A 24,052-nucleotide genomic window follows, 5' to 3' on the forward strand; every position below is an offset into this window, starting at 1 on the left:
GTGAGCCGGTTCTGTGCAGAATGGTATAACGCAAATTACTCCGGAGACGGTTAACTCATTAAAAACAATTATTTCGATTGTTTTAGCCATAATTTACGTAAACGGTCGCGACACGTGGGCTGCCAGGGAGGTCACCCATCCTCGCTCTGCCATCGCGCCAGAACGCTTAACTTCATGGTTCTGATTAGGCGAGAGTAGAGCCGCGTGTTTTCCATCACCGCCCGCTCCACACGTACTCGAGGGATATAAGAATAAACATCCCACTAAATGTCGGGTGTGATCATACCTGCACTTATGCACCGGATCCCATCAAAACTCCGAAGTTAAGCGTGCTTGGTCAAGAGCAGTACTAGGATGGGTGACCCCCTTGGAATTCCTCGTGTTGCACCCCTTTCTATTTTTGATTACTTGTTGATAGACGATTTTCGGCTCAAATCATCTGAATCTCGATCTGGACCAGATAAGACATGTGAAAACAACGTAGCTCGGACACTGCCGGATTTGGACAAAATTGCAGGCTAATTTGATTGTAAACGGGCAAACGAACGAGACTCATTACTCCGCAATGAGCTGGCGAGATTTTAGCCGAATTCTTTTCCTAAGACACTCTAATTTGCGATTTTTCGTTTCTGTTAAGCTTCTGTTTCCTCGAGAAATCCGTTTAGGAAGTCCAAAATTCGATTCCGGTTCCATTTTATCGTATCCCATGTATAATAATAGCTTTACATTCGCTATTTTCTGCTTCTTATTTTTTTCTATTTTCTGTGAACATTTAGCGATTTTTGTTGTCGTGAGCCGGTTCGGTGCAGAAGGGTATGACGCAGATGACTCCGGAGACGGTTAACTCATTAAAAACAATTATTTCGACTGTTTTAGCTATAATTATGTAAACGGTCGCGACACAAGGACTTCCCAGGGAGGTCACCCATACTACCTCTGCCATCGCGCCAGAACGCTTAACTTCGTGGTTATGATTGGGCGAAAGCAGTGCCGCGTGTTGTCCATCGCCGCCAGCTCCACACGTACTCGAGGGATATAAGAATAAACATCCCACTCAATATCGGGTGCGATCATACCAGCACTAATGCACCGGATCCCATCAGAACTCCGAAGTTAAGCGTGCTTGGGCGAGAGCAGTACTAGGATGGGTGACTGACCCCCTAGGAAGTTTTCGTATTGCACCCCTTTTCGTGTTTTTCTATTTTTGATTACTTGTTGACAGATGATTTTTGGCTCAAATCATCTGAATCACGATCGGGATCAGATAAGACATGTGAAATCAACGTAGCTTGGGCACTGCCGGATTTGGAAAAAATTGAAGCCTAATTTGATTGTAAACGGGCAAACGAACAAGACTCATTACTCCGCAATGAGCTGGCGATATTTTAGCCGAATTTCTTCTTTAAGACCCTCTAATTTGCGTTTTTTCGCTTTTGTTAAACTTCCGTTTCTTCTAGAAATCTGCTTACGAAGTCTGAAATTCGATTTCGGTTCTATTTTATCGTATCCCAGGCATAATAATAGCTTTACATTCGCTATTTTCTTCTTCTTATTTTCTTTTCTATTTTCTGGGAACATTTAGCGATTTTTGTTGTCTTGAGCAGGTTTCGTGCGGAAGGGTATGACGCATATTACTCCGGAGACGGTTAACTCGTTAAAAACAATTATTTCAACTGTTTTATCCATAATTTACGTAAACGGTCGTGACACGAGGACTTCCCAGGGAGGTCACCCATCCTAGCTCTGCCATAGCGCCAGAACGCTTAACTTAATGGTTCTGATTGGGCGAGAGCAGTGCCGCGTGTTGTCCATCGCCGCCCGCGCCACACGTACTCAAGGGATATGAAAATAAACATCCCACTCAATGTCGGGAACGATCATACCAGCACTAATGCACTGGATCCCATCAGAACTCTGAATTTAAGCGTGCTTGGGCGAGAGCAGTATTAGGATGGGTGACCCCCTGAGAAGTCCTCGTGTTGTTACACCCCTTTTCGTACGAGTTTTTCTATTTTTGATTACTTGTTGACAGACGATTTTCGGATCAAATCATCTGAATCTTGATCGAGACCAGATAAGAAATGTGAAATCAACGTAGCTCGGACACTGCCGGATTTGGACAAAATTGTAGCCTAATTTGATTGTAAACGGTCAAACGAACGAGACTCATTACTCTGCAATGAGCTGGCGAGATTTTAGCCGAATTCCTTCTCTAAGACTCTCTAATTTGCGATTTTCCGCTTCTGTTAAGCTTCCGTTTCCTCAAGAAATCCGCTTAGGAAGTTCTAAATTCAATTCTGGTTCCATTTTATCGTATCCCAAGCATAATAATAGCTTTACATTCGCTATTTTCTTTTTCTTATTTTTTTTTCTATTTTTTGGGAACATTTAGCGATTTTTGTCATCGTGAGCCGGTTCTGTGCGGAAGGGTATGACGCATATTACTGCGGTGATGGTTAACTCATTAAAAACAATTATTTTGACTGTTTTATCCATAATTTACGTAAATGGTCACGGCACGAGGACTTCCAAGGGAGGTCACTCATCCTAGCTCTGCCATCGCGCCAGAACGCTTAACTTCATGGTTCTGATTGGGCGAGAGCAGTGCCGCGTGTTGTCCATCGCCGCCTGCTCCACACGTACTTGAGGGATATAAAAATAAACATCCCACTCAATGTCGGGTGTGATCATACCAGCACTAATGCACCGGATCCCATCAGAACTCCGAAGTTAAGCGTGCTTGGGCGAGAGTAGTACTAGGATGGGTGACCCCCTTGGAAGTCCTCGTGTTGCATCCCTTTTCGTGTTTTTCAATTTTTGATTACTTGTTGACAGACTATTTTCGGCTCAAATCATCTGAATATCGATCAGGACCAGATAAGACATGTGAAAACAACGTAGCTCGGACACTGCCAAATTTGGACAAAATTGTAGGCTAATTTGGTTGTAAACGGGCAAACGAACGAGACTCATTACTCCGGAATGAGCTGGCGAGATTTTAGCCAAAATTCTTTCTCTAAGACACTTTAGTTTGCGATTTTCCGCTTCTGTTAAGCTTCTATTTCCTCGAGAAATCCGTTTAGGAAGTCCGAAATTCGATTCTGGTACCATTTTATCGTATTCCAGGCATAATAATAGCTTTACATTCGCTATTTTCTTCTTCTTATTTTTTTTCTATTTTCCGTGAACATTTAGCGATTTTTGTTGTCGTGAGCCGGTTCGGTGCAGAAGGTTATGTCGCAGATGACTCCGGAGACGGTTAAATCATTAAAAACAATTATTTCGACTGTTTTAGCTATAATTATGTAAACGGTCGCGACACAAGGACTTCCAAGGGAGGTCACCCATCCTAGCTCTGTCATCGCGCCAGAACGCTTAAATTCATGGTTCTGATTGGGCGAGAGCAGTGCCGCGTGTTGTCCATCGCCGCCCGCTCCACACGTACTCAAGGGATATAAGAATAAACATGCCACTCAATGTCGAGTGCGATCATACCAGCACTAATGCACCGGATCCAGTCAGAACTCCGAAGTTAAGCGTGCTTGGGCGAGACCAGTACTAGGATGGGTGACCCCCTGGAAGTTCTCGTGTTGCACCTCTTTTCGTGTTTTTCTACTTTCGATTACTTTTTGACAGACGATTTTCGGCTCAAATGATCTGAATCTCTATCGGGACCAGATAAGACATGTTAAATCAACGTAGCTCGGGCACTGCCGGATTTGGACAAAATTGTAGGCTAATTTGATTGTAAACGAGCAAACGAACGAGACTCACTACTCCACAATGAGCTGGCGAGATTGTAGCCGAATTCCTTCTCTAAGACCCTCTAATTTGCGATTTTCCGCTTCTGTTAAGGTTCCGTTTCCTCGAAAATCCGCTTAGGAAGTCTGAAATTCGATTCCGGTTCCATTTCATCGTATCCCAGGCATAATAATAGCTTTACATTCGCTATTTTCTTCTTATAATTTTCTTTTCTATTTTTTGGGAACATTTAGCGATTTTTGTTGTCTTGAGCAGGTTTCGTGCGGAAGGGTATGACGCATATTACTCCGGAGATGGTTAACTCGTTAAAAACAATTATTTCAACTGTTTTATCCATAATTTACGTAAACGGTCGTGACACGAGGACTTCCCAGAGAGGTCACCCATCCTAGCTCTGCCATCGCGCCAGAACGCTTAATTTCATGGTTCTGATTGGGCGAGAGTAGTGCCGCGTGTTGTCCATCGCCGCCCGCGCCACTCGTACTCGAGGGAAGTAATAATAAACATCCCACTATATGTCGGGAGCGATCATACAATCACTAATGCACTGGATCCCATCAGAACTCCGAAGTTAAGCGTGCTTGGGCGAGAGCAGTACTAGGATGGGTAACTCCCTGGGAAGTTCTTGTGTTACACACCATTTCGTGTTTATCTATTTTTGATTACTTGTTGATAGACGATTTTCGGCTCAAATCATCTGAATCTTGATCGGGACCAGATAAGAAATGTGAAATCAACAGTAGCTCAGACACTGCCGGATTTGGACAAAATTGTAGCCTAATTTGATTGTAAACGGTCAAACGAACGAGACTCATTCCTCCGCAATGAGCTGGCGAGATTTTAGCCGAATTCTTTCTCTAAGACCCTCTAATTTGCGATTTTCCGCTTCTGTTAAGCTTCCGTTTCCTCCAGAAATCCGCTTAGGAAGTTCTAAATTCGATTCCGGTTCTATTTTATCGTATCCCAGGCATAATAATTGCTTTATATTCGCTATTTTCTTTTTATTATTTTTTTTTCTAATTTCTGGGAACATTTAGCGATTTTTGTTGTCATGAGCCGGTTCTGTGCGCATATTACTCCGGAGACGGTTAACTCATTAAAAAGAATTATTTTGACTGTTTTATCCATAATTTACGTAAACGGTTGCGACACGAGAACTTCCAAGGGAGGTCACCCATCGCGCCAGAACGCTTAACTTCATGGTTCTGATTGGGCGAGAGCAGTGCCGCGTGTTGTCCATTGTCGTCCGCTCCACACGTACTCGAGGGATATAAGAATAAACATCCCACTCAATGTCGATTGCGATCATACCAGCATTAATGCACCGGATCCAGTCAGAACTCCGAAGTTAAGCGTGCTTGGGCGAGACCAGTACTAGGATGGGTGACCCCCAGGAAGTTCTCGTGTTGGACCCCTTTTCGTGTTTTTCTATTTTTGATTACTTGTTGACAGACGATTTTCGGCTCAAATCATCCGAATCTCGATCGGGACCAGATAAGACATGTGAAATCAACGTAGCTCGGGCACTGCCGGATTTGGACAAAATTGTAGGCTAATTTGATTGTAAACGGGCAAACGAACGAGACTCAGTACTCCGCAATGAGCTGGCGAGATTTTAGCCGAATTATTTCTCTAACACGCTCTAATTTGCGATTTTCCGCTTCTGTTAAGCTTCTGTTTCCTCGAGAAATCCGTTTAGGAAGTCCGAAATTCGATTCCGGTTCCATTTTATCGTATCCCAGGCATAATAATAGCTTTATATTCGCTATTTTCTTCTTCTTATTTTTTTCTATTTTCTGTGAACATTTAGCGATTTTGTTGTCGTGAGCCGGTTCGGTGCAGAAGGGTATGACGCAGATGACTCCGGAGACGGTTAACTCATTGAAAACAATTATTTCGACTGTTTTAGCTATAATTATGTAAACGGTCACGACACAAGGACTTCCAAGGGAGGTCACCCATCCTAGCTCTGTTATCGCGCCAGAACGCTTAAATTCATGGTTCTGATTGGGCGAGAGCAGTGCCGCTTGTTGTTTATCGCCGCCCGCTCCACTTGTACTCGAGGGATATAAGAATAAACATCCCACTCAATGTCAGGTGCGATCATACCAGCACTAATGCACCGGATCCAGTCAGAACTCCGAATTTAAGCGTGCTTGGGCGAGAGCTGTACTAGGATGGGTGACCCCCTGGGAAGTCCTCGTGTTGCACCCCTTTTCGTGTTTTTCTATTTTTGATTACCTGTTGACAGACGATTTTCGGCTCAAATCATCTGAATCTCGATCGAGAGCAGATAAGACATGTGAAATCAACTTAGCTCGGGCACTACCGGATTTGGACAAAATTGTAGTCTAATTTAATTGTAAACGGGCAAATGAATGAGACTCGTTACTTCGCAATGAGATGGCGAGATTTTAGCCGAATTCCTTCTCTAAGACCCTTTAATTTGCGATTTTCAGCTTCTCTTAAGCTTTTGTTTCTCTAGAAATCCGTTTAGAAAGTCCGAAATTCGATTCCAGTTCCATTTTATCGTATCTCAGGCATAATAATAGCTTTACATTCGCTATTTTCTTCTTCTTATTTTTTTTTTCATTTTTCTGGGAACATTTAACGATTTTTGTTGTCGTGAAATGGTTTTGTTCGGAAGGGTATGACGCAGATTACTTCGGAGACGGTTAACTCATTAAAAAAATTATTTCGACTGTTTTATCCATAATTTACGTAAACGGTCGCGACACGAGTACTTTCCAGGGAGGTCACCCATCCTAGCTTTGCCATCGCGGCAGAAAGCTTAACTTCATGGTTCTGTTGTCCATCGCCTCCCGCGCCACACGTACTCGAGGGATATAAAAATAAACATCCCACTCAATGTCGGGAGCAATCATACCAGCACTAATACACTGTATCCCATCAGAACTCCGAAGTTAAGCGTGTTTTTCTATTTTTGATTACTTGTTGACAGACGATTTTCGGCTCAAATCATCTGAATCTCGATCGGGACCAGATAAGAAATGTGAAATCAACGTAGCTCGGACACTGCCGGATTTGGACAAAATTGTAGGCTAATTTGATTGTAAACGGGCAAACGAACGAGACTCTTACTCCGCAATGAGCTGGCGAGATTTTAGCCGAATTCCTTCTCTAAGACCCTCTAATTTGCGATTTTTCGCTTTTGTTAAGTTTCCGTTTCCTCGAGAAATCCGTTTAGAAAGTTCTAAATTCGATTTCGGTTCTTTTTTATCGTATCCCAGCATAATAATAGCTTTACATTCGCTATTTTCTTTTTCTTATTTTTTTTTCTATTTTCCGGGAACCTTAAGCGATTTTTTTTGTCGTGAGACGGTTCTGTGCGGAAGGGTATGACGCATATTACTCCGGAGACAGTTAACCCATTAAAAACAATTATTTTGACTGTTTTATCCATAATTTACGTAAACGGTCGCGACACGAGGACTTCCCAGGGAGGTCACCCATCCTAGCTCAGCCATCGCGCCAGAACGCTTAACTTCATGTTCTGATTGGGCGAGAGCAGTGCCGCGTGTTGTCCATCGCCGCCCGCTCCACACGTACTCGAGGGATATAAGAATAAACATCCACTCAATGTCGGGTGCGATCATACCTGCACATATGCACCAGATCCCATCGGAACTCCGAAGTTAAGCGTGCTTGGGCGAGAGCAGTACTAGGATGTGTGACCCCCTTGGAAGTCCAAGTGTTGCATCCCTTTTCGTGTTTTTCTATTTTTGATTACTTGTTGACAGACGATTTTCGGCTCAAATTATCTGAATCTCGATCGGGACCAGATAGGACATGTGAAATCAACGCAGCTCGGGCACTGCCGGATTTGGACAAAATTGTAGGCTAATTTGATTATAAACGGGCAAACGAACGAGACTCAGTACTCCGCAATGGGCTGGCGAGATTTTAGCCGAATTATTTCTTTAAGACCCTCTAATTTGCGATTTTCCGCTTCTGTTAAACTTCTGTTTCCTCGAGAAATCCGTTTAGGAAGTCCGAAATTCGATTCCGTTTCCATTTTATCGTATCCCAGGCATAATAATAGCTTTACATTTGCTATTTTATTCTTCTTATTTTCTTTTCTATTTTCTGGGAAAATTTAGCGATTTTTGTTGTCGTGAGTCGGTTCTGTGCGGAAGGGTATGACGTTGATTACTCCGGAGACGGTTAACTCATTAAAAACAATTATTTCGACTGTTTTAGCTTTAATTTATGTAAACGGTCGCGACACAAGGACTTCCAAGGGAGGTAACCCATCCTAGCTCTTTCATCGCGCCAGAACGCTTAACTTCATGGTTCTGATTGAGCGAGAGCCGTGCCGCGTGTTGTCCATCGCCGCCCGCTCCACACGTACTCGAAGGATATAAGAATAAACATCCCACTCAATGTCGGGTGCGATCATACCAGCACTAATGCACCGGATCCCATCAGAACTCCGAAATTAAGCGTGCTTGGGCTAGAGCAGTACTAGGATGGGTGATCTCCTTGGAAGTCCTCGTGTTGCACCTCTTTTCGTGTTTTTCTATTTTTGATTACTTGTTGACATACTATTTTCGGCTCAAATCATCTGAATCTCGATCAGGACCAGATAAGACATGTGAAAACAATGTAGCTCGGACACTGCAGGATTTGGAAAAAATTGTAGGCTAATTGGATTGTAAACGGGCAAACGAACGAGACTCATTACTCCGCAATGAGCTGGCGAGATTTTAGCCGAATTCTTTCACTAAGACACTCTAATTTGCGATTTTCCGCTTCTGTTAAGCTTCTGTTTCCTCGAGAAATCCGTTAAGGAAGTCCGAAATTCGATTCCTGTTCCATTTTATCGTATCCCGGGCATAATAATAGCTTTACATTCGCTATTTTCTTCTTCTTATTTTTTTCTATTTTCTGTGAACATTTAGCGATTTTTGTTGTCGTGAGCCGGTTCGGTGCAGAAGGGCATGACGCAGATGACTCCGGAGGCGTTTAACTCATTAAAAATAATTATTTCGACTGTTTTAGCTATAATTATGTAAACGGTCGCGACACAAGGACTTTCAAGGGAGGTCACCCATCCTAGCTCTGTCATCGCGTCAGAACGCTTAAATTCATGGTTCTGATTGGGCGAAAGCAGTGCCGCGTGTTGTCCATCGCCGCCCGCTCCACACGTACTCGAGGGATATATAAATAAACATCTCACTCAATGTCAGGTGCAATCATACTAGCACTAATGCACCAGATCCCATCAGAACTACGAAGTTAAGCGTGCTTGGGCGAGACCAGTACTAGGATGGGCGACCCCCTGGGAAGCTTGTGTTGCACCTTTTTTCGTGTTTTTCAACTTTCGATTACTTTTTGACAGACGATTTTCGGCTCAAATCATCTGAATCTCGATCGGGACAAAATAAGACATGTGAAATCAACGTAGTTCGGGCATTGTCGGAGTTGGACAAAATTGTAGGCTAATTTTATTGCAAACGGGCAAACGAACGGGACTCATTACTCCGCAATGAGATTGCGAGATTTTAGCCGAATTCTTTTTCTAAGATCTTCTAATTTGCGATTTTCCGCTTCTGTTAAAGCTTCCGTTTCCTCAACAAATCCGCTTAGGAAGTCCTAAATTCGATTCCGGTTCCAATTTATCGTATCCCAGGCATAATAATAGCTTTACATTCACTATTTTCTTATTCTTAATTTTTTTCTATTTTTTGGAAACATTTAGCGATTTTTGTTGTCGTGAGCCGGTTCTGAGCGGAAGGGTATGACGCAGATTACTCCGAAAACGGTTAACTCATTAAAAACAATTATTTCGACTGTTTTAGCTATAATTTTCGTAAACGGTCGCGACACAAAGACTTCCCAAGGAGGTCACCCATCCTAGCTCTGCCTTCGCGCCAGAACGCTTAAATTCATGGTTCTTATTGGGTAAGAGCAGTGCCGCGTGTTGTCCATCGCCGCCCGCGCCACACGTACTCGAGGGATATAAGATTTAACATCACACACAATGTTGGATGCGATCATACCAGCAGTATTGCACCGGATCCCATTAGAACTCCAAAGTTAAGCGTGCTTTGGCGAGACCAGTACTAGGATGGGTGACCCCCTACGAAGTCATCGTGTTGCACCCCTTTTCATGTTTTTCTATTTTTGATTACTTGTTGACAAACGATTTTCGGCTGAAATCATCTGAATAACGATCGGGACCAGATAAGACATGTGAAATCAACGTAGCTCAAGCACTGCCGGATTTGGACAAAATTGTAGCCTAATTTGATTGTAAACGGGCAAACGAACGAGACTCATTACTCCGCAATAAGATGGCGAGATTTTAGCCGAATTCCTTCTCTATGACCCTCTAATTTGCGATTTTCCGCTTCTGTTAAGCTTCCGTTTCCTCGAGAAATCCGTTTAGGAAGTCCGAAATTCGATTCCTGTTTCATTTTATCGTATCCCATGCATAATAATAGCTTTACATTCGCTATTTTCTTCTTTTTATTTTTTTTTTATTTTTTGGGAACATTTAGAGATTTTTGTTGTCGTGAGCCGGTTCTGTGCGGAAGGGTATGACGCAAATCACTCCGGAGATGGTTAACTCATTAAAAACAATTATTTCGACTGTTATAGCCATAATTTACGTAAACGTTCGCGACACGAGGACTTCCAGGAGAGGTCACCCATCCTAGCTCTGTCATCGCGCCAGAATGCTTAACTTCATGGTTCTGATTGGGTAAGAGCAGTGCCGCGTGTTGTCCATCGCCGCCCGCTCCACACGTACTCGAGGGATATAAGAATAAACATCCCACTCAATTTCGGGAGCGATCATGCCAGCACTAATGCATCGGATCCCATCAGAACTCCGAAGTTAAGCGTGCTTGGACGAGACCAGTACTAGGATGGGCGACCCCCTGGAAATTCCTCGGGTTGCACCGATTTTCGTGTTTTTCTATTTTTGATTACTTGTTGACAGACGATTTTTGGCTCAAATCATCTGAATCTCGATCGGGACCAGATAAGACATGTGGAATCAACATAGCTTGGGCACTGCCGGATTTGGACAAAATTGTAGGCTAATTTGATTGTAAACGGGCAAACGAACGAGACTCTTACTCCGCAATGAGCTGGCGAGATTTTAGCCGAATTCCTTCTCTAAGACCCTCTAATTTGCGATTTTCCGCTTTTGTTAAGTTTCCGTTTCCTCGAGAAATCCGTTTAGGAAGTCCGAAATTCGATTCCGGTTATATTTTATCGTATCCAAAGCATAATAATAGACTTACATTCGCTATTTTCTTCTTATTATTTTTTTTCTATTTTCTGGGAACATTTAGCGATTTTGTTGTCGTGAGACGGTTCTATGCGGAAGGGTATGACGCAGATTACTCTGGAGATAGTTAACTCATTAAAAACAATTAAAAACAATTATTTCGACTGTTTTAGATATAATTTACGTAAAATGTCACGACACGAGGACCTTTCAGAGAGGTCACCCATCCTAGCTCTGCCATCGCACTAGAATGCTTAAATTAATGGTTCTGATTGGGCGAGAGCAGTGCCGCGTGTTGTCCATCGCCGCTCGCGCACCACGTACTCTAGGGATATAAGAATAAACATCCCACTCAATGTCGTGTACGATCATACCAGCACAAATGCACCGAATCCCATCAGAACTCCGAAGATAATCGTGCTTGGGCGAGAACAGTACTAGGATGGGTGACCCCGTGGGAAGTCCTCGTGTTGAACCCCTTTTCGTGTTTTTCTATTTTTGATTACTTGTTGACAGACGATTTTCGGATCAAATCATCTGAATAACGATCCGGACCAGATAAGACATGTGAAATCAACGTAGCTCGGGCACCGTCGGATTCGGACAAAATTGTAGCCTAATTTGATTGTAAACGGGCAAACGAACGAGACTCATTATTCCGCAAATAGCTGGCGAGATTTTAGCCGAATTCTTTCTCTAAGATCCTCTAATTTGCGATTTTCCTCTTCTGTTAAGCTTCTGTTTTCTCGAGAAATCCGCTTAGGAAGTCCGAAATTAGATTCCGGTTCCATTTTATCGTATCCCAGGCATAATAATAGCTTTACATTCACTATTTTCTTCTTCTTATATTTTTTTCCTATTTTGTGGGAACATTTAGCGATTTTTGTTGTCGTGAGCCGGTTCTGTGCGGAAGGGTATGACGCAGATTACTCCGGAGACGGTTAACTCATTAAAAACAATTATTTCTACTGTTTTAGCTATAATTTACGTAAACGATCGCGACAGGAGGACTTCCGAGGGAGTTCACCCATACTAGCTCTGCCATCGCTCCAGAACGCGTAATTTCATAGGTTTTGATTGTGCGAGAGCAGTGCCGCGTGTTGTCCATTGCCGCTCGCGCCACACGTACTCGAGGGATATAAGAATAAACATCCCACTCAATGTAAGGAGCGATCATACCAGCACTAATGCACCGGATCCCATCAGAACTCCGATGTTAAGCGTCATTGGTTGAGACCAGTACTAGGATGGGTGACCCCATGGGACCTCGTGTAGCACCCCTTTTCGTGTTTTTCTATTTTTGATTATTTGTTGACAGACGATTTTCGGCTCAAATCATGTGAATCTCGATCGGGACCAGATAAGACATGTGAAATAAACGTAGCTCGGGCACTGCCGGATTTGGACAAAATTTTAGGCTAATTTGATTGTAAACGGCCAAATGAACGACACTCATTACTCCGCAATGAGATGGCGAGATTTTAGCCGAATTCCTTCTCTAAGACCATCTAATTTGCGATTTTTCGCTACTGTTAAGCTTTTGTTTCTCTTGACACAGATTACTCCGGAGACGGTTAAATCATTAAAAACAATTATTTCGACTGTTTTAGCTATAATTTACGTAAACGGTCGCGACAGGAGGACTTCCCAGAGAGGTCAACCATCCTAGCTCTGCCATCGCGCCAGAACGCTTAAATTCATGGTTCTGATTTGGCGAGAGCGGTGCCTCGTGTTGTCCATCGCCGCCCGCTCCACACGTACTCGAGGGATATAAGAATAAACATACCACTCAATGTCGGGTGCGATCATACCAGCACTAATGCACCGGATCCCATCAGAACTCCGAAGTTAAGCGTGCTTGGGTGAGACCAGTACTAGGAAGGGTGACCCCCTGGGAAGTCCTCGTGTTGCACTCCTTTTCGTGTTTTTCTATTTTTGATTACTTGTTGACAGACAATTTTCAGCTCAAATCATCTGAATTTCGATCGGGACCAGATAAGACATGTGAAATCCACGTAGATCGGGCACAGCCGGATTTGGAAAAAATTGTAGCCTAATTTGATTGTAAACGGGCAAACGAACATGACTCATTTCTCCGCAATGAGCGGTCGAGATTTTAGCCGAATTTCTTCTCCAAGACCCTCTAATTTGCGATTTTCCGCTTCTGTTTGCTCGAGAGGAATTTCTAAATTCGATTCCGGTTCCATTTTATCGTATCCCAGGCATAATAATAGCTTTACATTCGCAATTTTTTTCTACTTAAATTTTTTTCTATTTACTGGGAATATTTAGCGATTTTTGTTGTCTTGAGGGTTCTGTGGGGAAGGGTATGACGCAGATTACTCCGGAGACGGTTAATTCATTAAAAACAATTATTTCGATTGTTTTATCCATAATTTAAGTAAACGGTCGCGACACGAGAACTTCCCAGGGAGGTCACCCATCCTAGCTCTGCCATCGCGCCAGAACGCTTAACTTCATGGTTCTGATTAGGCGAGAGCAGTGCCGCGTGTTCTCCATCTCCGCCGCTCCACACGTTCTCGAAGGATATAAGAATAAACATCCCACTCAATTTCGGGTGCGATCATACCAGTACTTATGCACCGGATCCCATTAGAACTCCGAAGTTAAGCGTGCTTGGGCAAGAGCAGTACTAGGATGGGTGACCCCCTTGGAAGTCCTCGTGTTGCACCCCTTTTCGTGTTTTTCTATTTATGATTACTTGTTGACAGACGATTTTCGGCTCAAATCATCGGAATCTCGATCGGAACCAAATAAGACATGTGAAATAAACGTAGTTCGGGCACTGCCGGATTTGGACAAAATTTTATCTTAATTTGATTGTAAACGGGCAAACGAACGAGACTCATTACTCCGCAATGAGCTTGCGAGATTTTAGCCGAATTCCTTCTTTAAGACCAACTAATTTGCGATTTTCCGCTTCTGTTAAGCTTCCGTTTCTTCGAGAAATCCCCTTAGGAAGTCCGAAATTCGATTCCGGTTCCATTTTATCGTATCCGAGGCATAATTATAGCTTTACATTCGCTATTTTCTTCTTATTATTTTTTTTTCAATTTTCTGGGAACATTTAGCGATTTTTGTAAACGTGAGCCGGTTCTGTGCGAATTGGTATGACGCAGATTACTCCGGAGATGGTTAACTCATTAAAAACAATTTTTTCGATTGTTTTAGCCATAATTTACGTAAACGGTCGCGACACGAGGACTTCCCAGGGAGGTCACCCATTATAGCTCTGCCATCGCGCCAGAACGCTTAACTTCATGGTTCTGATTGGGCGAAATCAGTGCCGCGTGTTGTCCATCATCATCCGCTCCACACGTACTCGAGGGATATATAAGAATAAACATACCACTCAATGTCGGGTGCGATCATACCAGCACTAATGCATCGGATCCCATCAGAACTCCGAAGCTAAGTGTGTTTGGGCGAGGGCAGTATTAGGATGGGTGACCCCCGGGGAAATCCTCGTATTGCACCCCTTTTCGTGTTTTTCTATTTTTGATTAATTAGTAACAGACGATTTTTGGCTCAAATCTTCTGAATCTCGATCGGATCAGATAAGACATGTGAAATCAAAGTAGCTCGGGCACTGCCGGATTTGGACAAAATTGTAGCCTAATTTGATTGTAAACGGACAAACGAACAAAACTCATTACTCTGCAATGAGCTGGTGAGATTTTAGCCGAATTCCTTCTCTACTCATTACTCTGCAATGAGCTGGTGATATTTTAGCCGAATTCCTTCTCTAAGACCCTCTAATTTGCGATTTTCCGCTTCTGTTAAGCTTCCGTTTCCTCGAGAAATCCGTTTAGGAAGTCCGAAATTCGATTCTAGTTATATTTTATCGTATCCCTGGCATAATAATAGCTTTACATTCGCTATTTTCTTCTTCTTATTTTTTTTCTATTTTATGGGAACATTTTGCGATTTTTTTGTCGTGAGCCGGTTTTGTGCGGAAGGGTATGACGTAGATTACTCCGGAGATGGTTAACTCAATAAAAACCATTTTTTCGACTCTTTTAGCTATAATTTACGTAAACGGTTGCGACACGAGGACTTCCCAGGGAGGTCACCCATCCTCGCTCTGCCATCTTGCCAGAACGCTTAACATCATGGTTCCGATTGTGCGAGAGCAGTGCCGCGTCTTGTCCCTCGCCGCCCGCTCCACACGTACTCGAGGGATATAAGAATAAACATCCCACTCAATGTCGGGTACGATCATACCAGCACTAATTCAATGGATCCCATCAGAACTCCGAAGTTAAGCGTGTTTGGGCGAGACCTGTACTTGGATGGGTGACCCCCTGGGAAGTTCTCGTGTTGCACCCCTTTTCGTGTTTTTCTATTTTTGATTACTTGTTGACAGACGATTTTCGGCTCAAATCATCTGAATCTCGATCGGGACCAGATAAGACATGTGAAATCAACGTAGCTCGGGCACTGCCGGATTTTGACAAAATTGTAGCCTAATTTGATTGTAAACGGGCAAACGAACGAGACTCATTACTCCGCAATTAGCTGGCGAGATTTTTGCCGAATTCCTTTTCTAAGACCCTCTAATTTGCGATTTTTCGCTTCTGTTAAGCTTCCGTTTCCTCGAGAAATTCGCTTAGGAAGTCCTGAAATTCGATTCCGGTTCCATTTTATCGTATCCCAGGCATAATAATAGCTTTACATTCGCTATTTTCTTCTTCTTATTTTTTTTCTATTTTCTGAGAATATTTAGCGATTTTTGTAAACGTGAGCCGGTTCTGTGCGGAAGGGTATGACGCAGATTACTCTAGAGACGGTTAACTCATTAAAAACAATTATTTCGACTGTTTAAGCTATAATTTAGGTAAACAGTCGCGACACGAGGACTTCCCAGGGAGGTCACCCATCCTAGCTCTGCCATCACGCTAGAACGCTTAACTTCGTGATTCTGATTGGGCGAGAGAAGTGCCGCGTGTTGTCCATCGCCGCCCGCGCCACACGTACTCGAGGGATATAAGAATAAACATCCCACTCAATGTTTGTTGTGATCATACCAGCACTAATGCACCGGATCCCATCAGAACTCTGAAGTTAAGCGTGCTTGGGCAAGACCAGTACTAGGATGGGTGACCCCTTGGGAAGTCCTCGTGTTGCATGCCTTTTCGTGTTTTTCTATTTTTGAGTAATTGTTGACGGACGATTTTCGGCTAAGAACATCTGAATCTCGATCAGGACAAGATAAGACATGTGAAATCAACGTAGCTTGGGCACTGCCGGATTTGGACAAAATTGTAGCCTAATTTGATTGTAAACGGGCAAACGAACGAGACTCATTACTCCGCAATTAGCTGGCGAGATTTTTGCCGAATTCCTTTTCTAAGACCCTCTAATTTGCGATTTTTCGCTTCTGTTAAGCTTCTATTTCCTCGAGTAATCCGCTTAGGAAGTCCGAAATTCGATTACGGTTACATTTTATCGTACCTCTGGAATAATAATAGCTTTACATTCGCTATTTTCTTCTTCTTATTTTTTTTCCTATTTTCTGGGAACATTTAGAGATTTTTGTTTTCGTGAGCCGGTTCAGTGCGGAAGGATATGACGCAAATTATTCCGGAGACGATTAACTCATTAAAAACAATTATTTCGACTCTTTTAGCTATAATTTACGTAAACGGTCGCGACACAAGGACTTCCCAGGGAGGTCACCCATCCTGGCTCTGCCATCGCGCTAGAATGCTTAACTTCATGGTTCTGATTGGGCGAGAGCAGTGCCGCGTGTTGTCCATCGCCGCCCGCTCCACACGTACTCGAGAGATATAAGAATAAACATCCCACTCAATGTCAAGTGCGATCATACCAGCACTAATGCACCGGATCCCATCAGAACTCCGAAGTTAAGCGTGCTTGGGTGAAACCAGTATTAGGATGAATGACCCCCTGAGAAGTCCTCGTGTTGCATGCCTTTTTGTGTTTTTCTATTTTTGAATAATTGTTGACAGACGATTTTCGGCTCAAAACATCTGAATCTCGATCGGGACAAGATAAGACATGTGAAATCAACGTAGCTCGGGAACTGCCGGATTTTGACAAAATTGTAGCCTAATTTGATTGTAAACGGGCAAACGAACGAGACTCATTACTCCGCAATGAGCTGGCGAGATTTTAACTGAATTCCTTCTCTAAGACCCTCTAATTTGCGATTTTCCGCTTCTATTAAGCTTCCGTTTCCTCGAGAAATCCGCTTAGGAAGTCAGAAATTCGATTCCGGTTCCATTTTATCGTATCTCAGGCATAATAATAGCTTTACATTCGCTATTTTTTCTTCTTCCTATTTTTTTTCCTATTTTCTAGGAACATTTAGCGATTTTTGTTGTCGTAAGCCGGTTCTGTGCGGAAGGGTATGACGTAGATTACTCCGGAGACGGTTAACTCATTAAAAACAATTATTTCGACTGTTTTAGCTATAATTTACGTAAACGGTCGCGACACGAGGACTTCCTAGGGAGGTCACCCATCCTAGCTCTGCCATCGCGCCAGAACACTTAACTTCATGGTTCTGATTGGGCGAGAGCAGTGCCGCGTTTTGTCCATCGCCGCCCGCGCCACACGTACCCGACGGATATAAGAATAATCATCCCACTAAATTTCGGGTGCGATCATACCAGCACTAATGCACCGGATCCCATCAGAACTCCGAAGTTATGCGTGCTTGGGCGAGACAACTATTAGGATGGGTGATCCTCTGGGAAGTCCTCGTGTTGCATGCCTTTTCATGTTTTTCAATTTTTCAATAATTGTTGACAGACGATTTTCTGCTCAAAACATCTGAATATCGATCGGGACGAGATAAGACATATGAAATAAACGTAGCTCGAGCACTGCCGGATTTGGACAAAATTGTAGGCTAATTTGATTGTAAACGGGCAAACGAACTAGACTCATTACTCCGCAAAGAGCTGACGAGATTTTAGCCGAATTCCTTCTCTAAGACCCTCTAATTTGCGATTTTTCGATTCTGTTAAATTTCTGTTTCCTCGAGAAATCCGCTTGGGAAGTCCGAAATTCGATTCTGGTTTAATTTTATCGTATCCCAGGCATAATAATATCTTTACATTCGCTATTTTCTTCTTCTTCTTTTTTTCTATTTTCTGGGAACATTTAGCGATTTTTATTTTCGTGAGCCGGTTCTGTGCGGAAGGGTATGATGCATATTACTCCAGAGACGGTTAACTAATTAAAAACAATTATTTCGACTGTTTTAGCTATAATTTACGTAAACGGTCGCGACACGAGGACTTCCTAGGGAGGTCACCCACCCTAGCTCTGCCATCGCGCCAGAACGCTTAACTTCTTGGTTCTGATTGGGCGAGAGCAGTGCCGCGTGTTGTCCATCTCCGCCCGCGCCACACGTACTCGAGGTATATAAAAATAAACATCCCACTCAATGTCGGGATGCGATCATACCAGCACTAATTCACCGGATCCCATCAGAACTCCAAAGTTAAGCGTGCTTGGGCGAGACCAGTACTAGGATGGGTGACCCCCTGGGAAGTCCTTGTGTTGCCACTCCTTTTCGTGTTTTTCTATTTTTGATTACTTGTTGACAGACGATTTTCGGATCAAATCATCTGAATCTCGATTGGGACCGGATAAGATATGTTAAATCAACGTAGCTCGGGCACTGCCGGATTTGGACAAAATTATAGCCTAATGTGATTGTAAAAAGGCAAACGAACGAGACTCATTACTCCGCAATGAGCTGGAATGATTTTAGCCGAATCCCTTTTTTAAGACCCTCTAATTTGCGATTTTCCGCTTCTGTTAAGCTTCTGTTTCCTCGAGAAATCCGTTTAGGAAGTCCAAAATTCGATTCCGGTTCCATTTTATCGTATCCCAGGGATAATAATAGCTTTACATTCGCTATTTTCTTTTTCTTATTTTTTTCTATTTTCTTAGAACATTTAGCAATTTTTGTTGTCGTGAGCCGGTTCTGTGCGGAAGGGTATGACGCAGATTACTCCGGAGACGGTTAACTCATTAGAAACAATTATTTCGACTGTTTTAGCCATAATTTACGTAAACGGTCGCGATACGAGGATTTCTCAGGGAGGTCACGCATCCTAGCTCTGCCATCGTGCCAGAACGCTTAACTTCATGGTTATGATTGGGCGAGAGCAGTGCCGCGTGTTGTCCATCGCCGCCCGCTCCACATGTACTCAAGGGATATAAAAATGAACATCCCACTCAATGTCGGGTGCGATCAAACCAACACTAATGCACCGGATCCCATCAGACATCTGAAATTAAGCGTAGTTGGGCGAGAGCAGTACTAGGATGGGTGACCCCCTGGGAAGTCCTCGTGTTGCACCCCTTTTCGTGTTTTTCAATTTTTTATTACTTGTTGACAGAAGATTTTCGGCTCAAATCAACTGAATCTCGATCGGGACCAGATAAGACATGTGAAATCAACGTAGCTCGGGCACTGCCGGATTTGGACTAAATTGTAGCCTTATTTGATTGTAAACGGGCAAACGAACGAGACTCATTACTTCGCAATGAGCTGACGAGATTTTAGCCAAATTCTTTCTCTAAGACCATCTAATTTGCGATTTTCCGCTTTTGTTAAGCTTCCGTTTCCTCGAGAAATCCGCTTTGGAAGTCCGAAATTCGATTTCGGTTCCATTTTATCGTATCTCAGGGATAATAATAGTTTTACATTCGCTATTTTCTTATTCTTATTTTATTCTATTTTCTTAGAACATTTAGCGATTTTTGTTGTCATTAGCCGGTTCTGTGCGGAAGGGTATAACGCAGATTACTCCAGAGACGGTTAACTAATTAAAAACAATTATTTCGACTGTTTTAGACATAATTTACGTAAACGGTCGCGACACGAGGACTTCTCAGGGAGGTCACGCATCCTAGCTCTGCCATCGTGCCAGAAGGCTTAACTTCATGGTTATGATTGGGCGAGAGCAGTGCCGCGAGTTGTCTATCGCCGCCCGCTCCACATGTACTCGAGGGATATAAGAATGAACATCCCACTCAATGTCGGGTGCGATCAAACCAACACTAATGCACCGGATCCCATTAGACATCTGAAGTTAAGCGTGCTTGGGCGAGACCAGTACTAGGTTGGGTGACCCCCTGGGAAGTCCTCGTGTTGCCACCCCTTTTCGTGTTTTCTATTTTTGATTACTTTTTGAAAGACGATTTTAGGCTCAAATCATCTGAATCTCGATCGGGACCGGATAAGAGATGTGAAATCAACGTAGCTCGGGCACTGCCGGATTTGGACAAAATTGTAGCCTAATTTGATTGTAAACGGGCAAACGAACGAGACTCATTACTCCGCAATAAGCTGACGAGATTTTAGCCGAATTCCTTCTCTAAAACACTCTAATTTTCGATTTTCCGCTTCTGTTAAGCTTCCATTTCCTCGAGAAATCCGCATAGGAAGTTCGAAATTCGATTCAGGTTCGATTTTATCGTATCCCAGGCATAATAATAGCTTTACATTCGCTATTTTAGTCTTCTTATTTTTTTTCTATTTCCTGGGAATATTTAGCTATTTTTGTTGTCTTGAGCAGATTCTGTGCGGAAGGGTATGACGCAGATTACCCCGGAGACGGTTAACTCATTAAAAACAATTATTTCGACTGTTTTAGCTATAATTTACGTAAACGGTCGCGACACGAGGACTTCCTAGGGAGGTCACCCATCCTAGATGTGCCATCGCGCCAGAACACTTAACTTCATGGTTCTGATTGGGCGAGAGCAGTGCCGCGTTTTGTCCATCGCCGCCCGCGCCACACGTACCCGACGTATATAAGAATAATCATCCCACTAAATTTCGGGTGCGATCATACCAGCACTAATGCACCGGATCCCATCAGAACTCCGAAGTTATGCGTGCTTGGGCGAGACAACTATTAGGATGGGTGATCCTCTGGGAAGTCCTCGTGTTGCATGCCTTTTCATGTTTTTCAATTTTTGAATAATTGTTGACAGACGATTTTCTGCTCAAAACATCTGAATATCAATCGGGACGAGATAAGACATATGAAATAAACGTAGCTCGAGCACTGCCGGATTTGGACAAAATTGTAGGCTAATTTGATTGTAAACGGGCAAACGAACGAGACTCATTACTCCGCAAAGAGCTGACGAGATTTTAGCCGAATTCCTTCTCTAAGACCCTCTAATTTGCGATTTTTCGATTCTGTTAAATTTCTGTTACCTCGAGAAATCCGCTTGGGAAGTCCGAAATTCGATTCTGGTTTAATTTTATCGTATCCCAGGCATAATAATATCTTTACATTCGCTATTTTCTTCCTTTTATTTTTTTTTCTATTTTCTGGGAACATTTAGCGATTTTTAATTTCGTGAGCCGGTTCTGTGCGGAAGGGTATGATGCAGATTACTCCAGAGACGGTTAACTAATTAAAAACAATTATTTCGACTGTTTTAGCTATAATTTACGTAAACGGTCGCGACACAATACTTCCTAGGGAGGTCACCCATCCTAGCTCTGCCATCGCGCCAGAACGCTTAACTTCTTGGTTCTGATTGGGCGAGAGCAGTGCCGCGTGTTGTCCATCTCCGCCCGCGCCACACGTACTCGAGGTATATAAAAATAAACATCCCACTCAATGTCGGGCGCGATCATACCAGCACTAATTCACCGGATCCCATTAGAACTCCAAAGTTAAGCGTGCTTGGGCGAGACCAGTACTAGGATGGATGACCCCCTGGGAAGTCCTTGTGTTGCCACTCCTTTTCGTGTTTTTCTATTTTTGATTACTTGTTGACAGACGATTTTCGGATCAAATCATCTGAATCTCGATTGGGACCGGATAAGAGATGTTAAATCAACGTAGCTCGGGCACTGCCGGATTTGGACAAATTTTTAGCTTAATTTGATTGTAAACGGGCAAACGAACGAGACTCATTACTCCGCAATGAGCTGGCGAGATTTTAGCCGAATTCCTTCTTTAAGACCCACTAATTTACGATTTTCCGCTTCTGTTAAGCTTATGTTTCCTCGAGAAATCCCCTTAGGAAGTCCGAAATTCGATTTCGGATCCATTTTATCGTATCCCAGGCATAATAATATCTTTACATTCGCTATTTCCTTATTCTTATTTTTTTTTTCTATTTTCTGGAAACATTTAGCGATTTTTGTTGTCCTGAGCCAGTTCTGTGCGAAATGGTATGACGCAGATTACTCCGGAGACGGTTAACTCATTAAAAACAATTATTTCGACTGTTTAGCCATAATTTACGTAAACCGTCGCGACACGAGGACTTCTCGGGGAGGTCACCCATCCTAGCTCTGCCATCGCGCCAGAACTCTTAACTTCATGGTTCTTATTGGGCGAGAGCAGTGCCGCGTGTTGTCCATCGCCGCGCGCTCCACACGTACTCGAGGGATATAAGAATAAACATCCACTCAATGTCGGGTGCGATCATACCAGCACTAATGCACCGTATCCTATCAGAAGTCCGAAGTTAAGCGTGCTTGGGCGAGAGCAGTACTAGGATGGGTCACCCCCGGGAAGTTGTCACGCCCCGTGTTCGAAGAGCATGTGACATCCGGCATTGTTTTAACAATTAGTTTTAAACAATTACGCCTCGTATCGAAATGACTAAAACCAGTCTTTTTCATAAATAAAACATTGTCTTTACATTGACAATAGAATAAGAATAATCAGAGTTGCAAATGCGAAAACTGAACAAAAGGAAAATAAAGTCTTGATTTCTTGTATCTTGCTCATCGGCAACCATCCCCAGAAGGCTTCTTGTTCCTCCTCATTTAGTTACTCTTCATTTTAATCTGAAATTTGTAAGGGGTGAGTGTTTTGGGAAACACTCAGCAAGTGGGGGTCGATCGATTTCCAATGATACATATAGAACTTAATCTTTAAAACATTTCTTTAACAAACTATCAAATCTTATCACTTTTAACTCATCATAACAGAAACGAAATAAATATGAGACAGAGGTTATCAAAAGATTCAGATCAGAACAATTCTGAACAGAACAGATCGGAACAGACAGAACACTGTTACTCATCTCATTTCCATGGTCAAATTGTCCCCAATATGTTAGTCCTCTAAGGGTTGAGGCCAGAACACGGTTTTATACCCACCGATGGGGGCCAGACAGAACATGGTTTTATACCCACCAATGGGGGCCAGACAGAATTACAATTCTCGTCCCATTTCAAATCGAGTTGTAATAGTGCAACACAGAATTCAAAGTTTACCAGACAGAATTTATCAGAGTTTTCAGATATCAGAGTTTCAGACGGATTCAGCGGAACCAACGAATTTCGAAGCATAGAGGAAAACACATAATCGATCGAAATTTTAAAAGACGGTCATCATGCTGTTTTCAAAAAAAGAGGACACATTCATGCATGTCATAACTTATATATTAAAGATTTAAAAATACAAACGAATATACATATCAAAAACCCACTTACAGTACTCTCGAAGTTACGGTTCGAAATGTGCAGAACTTTGGCGAACGAAACTTGTTGAATTTCGGCCAAGTGATGACCGAACCAGGAGATGATCTTCACAACGATGTGGATAGCAAATCACAGCATTGAAAAGCCGGAACAACTCCTCCTTTTTTCTTCTTGCAAGCGACAGCCGAGAGGTGGTTTTGGAGGGAAAGGAGCCAATTTTTCTTGCTGATTTTTGGGTGTGATTTCTTTAGCATGTTGAGGTGGTATTTATAGGTGAAGTATGGTCTTTTCCCATCCCCATGACCGAAATATTGGAGCCCAAGCAAGCCATCAATGTGGTCAAGGTTAACTCAAGCATCAAAGGTCACCTTGGTTTACTAAAGAGTCCATTCTTGCACAATAAATTGGTCCAAGCCTCTTAGCTCTTCCCTTAGCTCCCTTTCTTGGTTAACTCAATAGTCATCACTTGTATAATAAGTTTTTCCAAACCTTTAGTTCTTTTAGCTCCTTATTTGGTTAACTCAATGGTCATAAATATGTCCAATCCTTTAGCTCTTCTC

The 24,052-nt window shown here is 42.9% G+C and overlaps 20 non-coding genes and 8 pseudogenes across 20 annotated transcripts; all 28 read left to right on the top strand.

Moving 5' to 3' along the window:
* The first annotated feature begins 272 nt into the window (after positions 1 to 272).
* Positions 273 to 391, top strand: LOC142507090 (5S ribosomal RNA). Its single transcript, XR_012805355.1, has one exon. It is a non-coding gene; the product is annotated as a 5S ribosomal RNA (ribosomal RNA).
* Positions 392 to 1,062: 671 nt separating this feature from the next.
* On the top strand, positions 1,063 to 1,185 carry LOC142516218 (5S ribosomal RNA). Its single transcript, XR_012812024.1, has one exon. It is a non-coding gene; the product is annotated as a 5S ribosomal RNA (ribosomal RNA).
* A 684-nt stretch (positions 1,186 to 1,869) lies between these two features.
* LOC142508804 (5S ribosomal RNA) lies at positions 1,870 to 1,988 on the top strand. Its single transcript, XR_012807007.1, has one exon. It is a non-coding gene; the product is annotated as a 5S ribosomal RNA (ribosomal RNA).
* Positions 1,989 to 2,679: 691 nt separating this feature from the next.
* On the top strand, positions 2,680 to 2,798 carry LOC142509306 (5S ribosomal RNA). The gene has a single exon (XR_012807487.1). It is a non-coding gene; the product is annotated as a 5S ribosomal RNA (ribosomal RNA).
* Positions 2,799 to 3,481: 683 nt separating this feature from the next.
* On the top strand, positions 3,482 to 3,599 carry LOC142506641 (5S ribosomal RNA). The gene has a single exon (XR_012804927.1). It is a non-coding gene; the product is annotated as a 5S ribosomal RNA (ribosomal RNA).
* Positions 3,600 to 4,282: 683 nt separating this feature from the next.
* Positions 4,283 to 4,401, top strand: LOC142510893 (5S ribosomal RNA; annotated as a pseudogene).
* A 658-nt stretch (positions 4,402 to 5,059) lies between these two features.
* Positions 5,060 to 5,177, top strand: LOC142511006 (5S ribosomal RNA; annotated as a pseudogene).
* Positions 5,178 to 5,857: 680 nt separating this feature from the next.
* On the top strand, positions 5,858 to 5,976 carry LOC142517061 (5S ribosomal RNA). Its single transcript, XR_012812822.1, has one exon. It is a non-coding gene; the product is annotated as a 5S ribosomal RNA (ribosomal RNA).
* Positions 5,977 to 7,367: 1,391 nt separating this feature from the next.
* Positions 7,368 to 7,486, top strand: LOC142508736 (5S ribosomal RNA). The gene has a single exon (XR_012806939.1). It is a non-coding gene; the product is annotated as a 5S ribosomal RNA (ribosomal RNA).
* Positions 7,487 to 8,170: 684 nt separating this feature from the next.
* LOC142516948 (5S ribosomal RNA) lies at positions 8,171 to 8,289 on the top strand. Its single transcript, XR_012812714.1, has one exon. It is a non-coding gene; the product is annotated as a 5S ribosomal RNA (ribosomal RNA).
* Positions 8,290 to 8,970: 681 nt separating this feature from the next.
* On the top strand, positions 8,971 to 9,087 carry LOC142510149 (5S ribosomal RNA). The gene has a single exon (XR_012808278.1). It is a non-coding gene; the product is annotated as a 5S ribosomal RNA (ribosomal RNA).
* A 684-nt stretch (positions 9,088 to 9,771) lies between these two features.
* Positions 9,772 to 9,890, top strand: LOC142511310 (5S ribosomal RNA; annotated as a pseudogene).
* Positions 9,891 to 10,573: 683 nt separating this feature from the next.
* Positions 10,574 to 10,692, top strand: LOC142510681 (5S ribosomal RNA; annotated as a pseudogene).
* Positions 10,693 to 11,383: 691 nt separating this feature from the next.
* LOC142508919 (5S ribosomal RNA) lies at positions 11,384 to 11,502 on the top strand. Its single transcript, XR_012807116.1, has one exon. It is a non-coding gene; the product is annotated as a 5S ribosomal RNA (ribosomal RNA).
* Positions 11,503 to 12,188: 686 nt separating this feature from the next.
* Positions 12,189 to 12,306, top strand: LOC142512706 (5S ribosomal RNA; annotated as a pseudogene).
* A 514-nt stretch (positions 12,307 to 12,820) lies between these two features.
* LOC142513740 (5S ribosomal RNA) lies at positions 12,821 to 12,939 on the top strand. Its single transcript, XR_012809670.1, has one exon. It is a non-coding gene; the product is annotated as a 5S ribosomal RNA (ribosomal RNA).
* Positions 12,940 to 13,599: 660 nt separating this feature from the next.
* Positions 13,600 to 13,718, top strand: LOC142514315 (5S ribosomal RNA). The gene has a single exon (XR_012810214.1). It is a non-coding gene; the product is annotated as a 5S ribosomal RNA (ribosomal RNA).
* A 686-nt stretch (positions 13,719 to 14,404) lies between these two features.
* LOC142516061 (5S ribosomal RNA) lies at positions 14,405 to 14,523 on the top strand. The gene has a single exon (XR_012811876.1). It is a non-coding gene; the product is annotated as a 5S ribosomal RNA (ribosomal RNA).
* Positions 14,524 to 15,254: 731 nt separating this feature from the next.
* LOC142508018 (5S ribosomal RNA) lies at positions 15,255 to 15,373 on the top strand. The gene has a single exon (XR_012806252.1). It is a non-coding gene; the product is annotated as a 5S ribosomal RNA (ribosomal RNA).
* Positions 15,374 to 16,057: 684 nt separating this feature from the next.
* LOC142506559 (5S ribosomal RNA) lies at positions 16,058 to 16,176 on the top strand. The gene has a single exon (XR_012804848.1). It is a non-coding gene; the product is annotated as a 5S ribosomal RNA (ribosomal RNA).
* Positions 16,177 to 16,860: 684 nt separating this feature from the next.
* LOC142510588 (5S ribosomal RNA) lies at positions 16,861 to 16,979 on the top strand (annotated as a pseudogene).
* Positions 16,980 to 17,665: 686 nt separating this feature from the next.
* LOC142508556 (5S ribosomal RNA) lies at positions 17,666 to 17,784 on the top strand. The gene has a single exon (XR_012806763.1). It is a non-coding gene; the product is annotated as a 5S ribosomal RNA (ribosomal RNA).
* A 683-nt stretch (positions 17,785 to 18,467) lies between these two features.
* On the top strand, positions 18,468 to 18,586 carry LOC142517194 (5S ribosomal RNA). Its single transcript, XR_012812953.1, has one exon. It is a non-coding gene; the product is annotated as a 5S ribosomal RNA (ribosomal RNA).
* Positions 18,587 to 19,269: 683 nt separating this feature from the next.
* Positions 19,270 to 19,388, top strand: LOC142510057 (5S ribosomal RNA). The gene has a single exon (XR_012808195.1). It is a non-coding gene; the product is annotated as a 5S ribosomal RNA (ribosomal RNA).
* A 682-nt stretch (positions 19,389 to 20,070) lies between these two features.
* On the top strand, positions 20,071 to 20,189 carry LOC142510608 (5S ribosomal RNA; annotated as a pseudogene).
* A 683-nt stretch (positions 20,190 to 20,872) lies between these two features.
* On the top strand, positions 20,873 to 20,991 carry LOC142508557 (5S ribosomal RNA). Its single transcript, XR_012806764.1, has one exon. It is a non-coding gene; the product is annotated as a 5S ribosomal RNA (ribosomal RNA).
* Positions 20,992 to 21,674: 683 nt separating this feature from the next.
* LOC142508664 (5S ribosomal RNA) lies at positions 21,675 to 21,793 on the top strand. The gene has a single exon (XR_012806870.1). It is a non-coding gene; the product is annotated as a 5S ribosomal RNA (ribosomal RNA).
* Positions 21,794 to 22,477: 684 nt separating this feature from the next.
* LOC142512860 (5S ribosomal RNA) lies at positions 22,478 to 22,597 on the top strand (annotated as a pseudogene).
* Positions 22,598 to 24,052: the final 1,455 nt, after the last annotated feature.

This window comes from Primulina tabacum, chromosome 10, assembly GCF_025594145.1.
Source record: "Primulina tabacum isolate GXHZ01 chromosome 10, ASM2559414v2, whole genome shotgun sequence".
Lineage (NCBI taxonomy): Eukaryota > Viridiplantae > Streptophyta > Magnoliopsida > Lamiales > Gesneriaceae > Primulina > Primulina tabacum.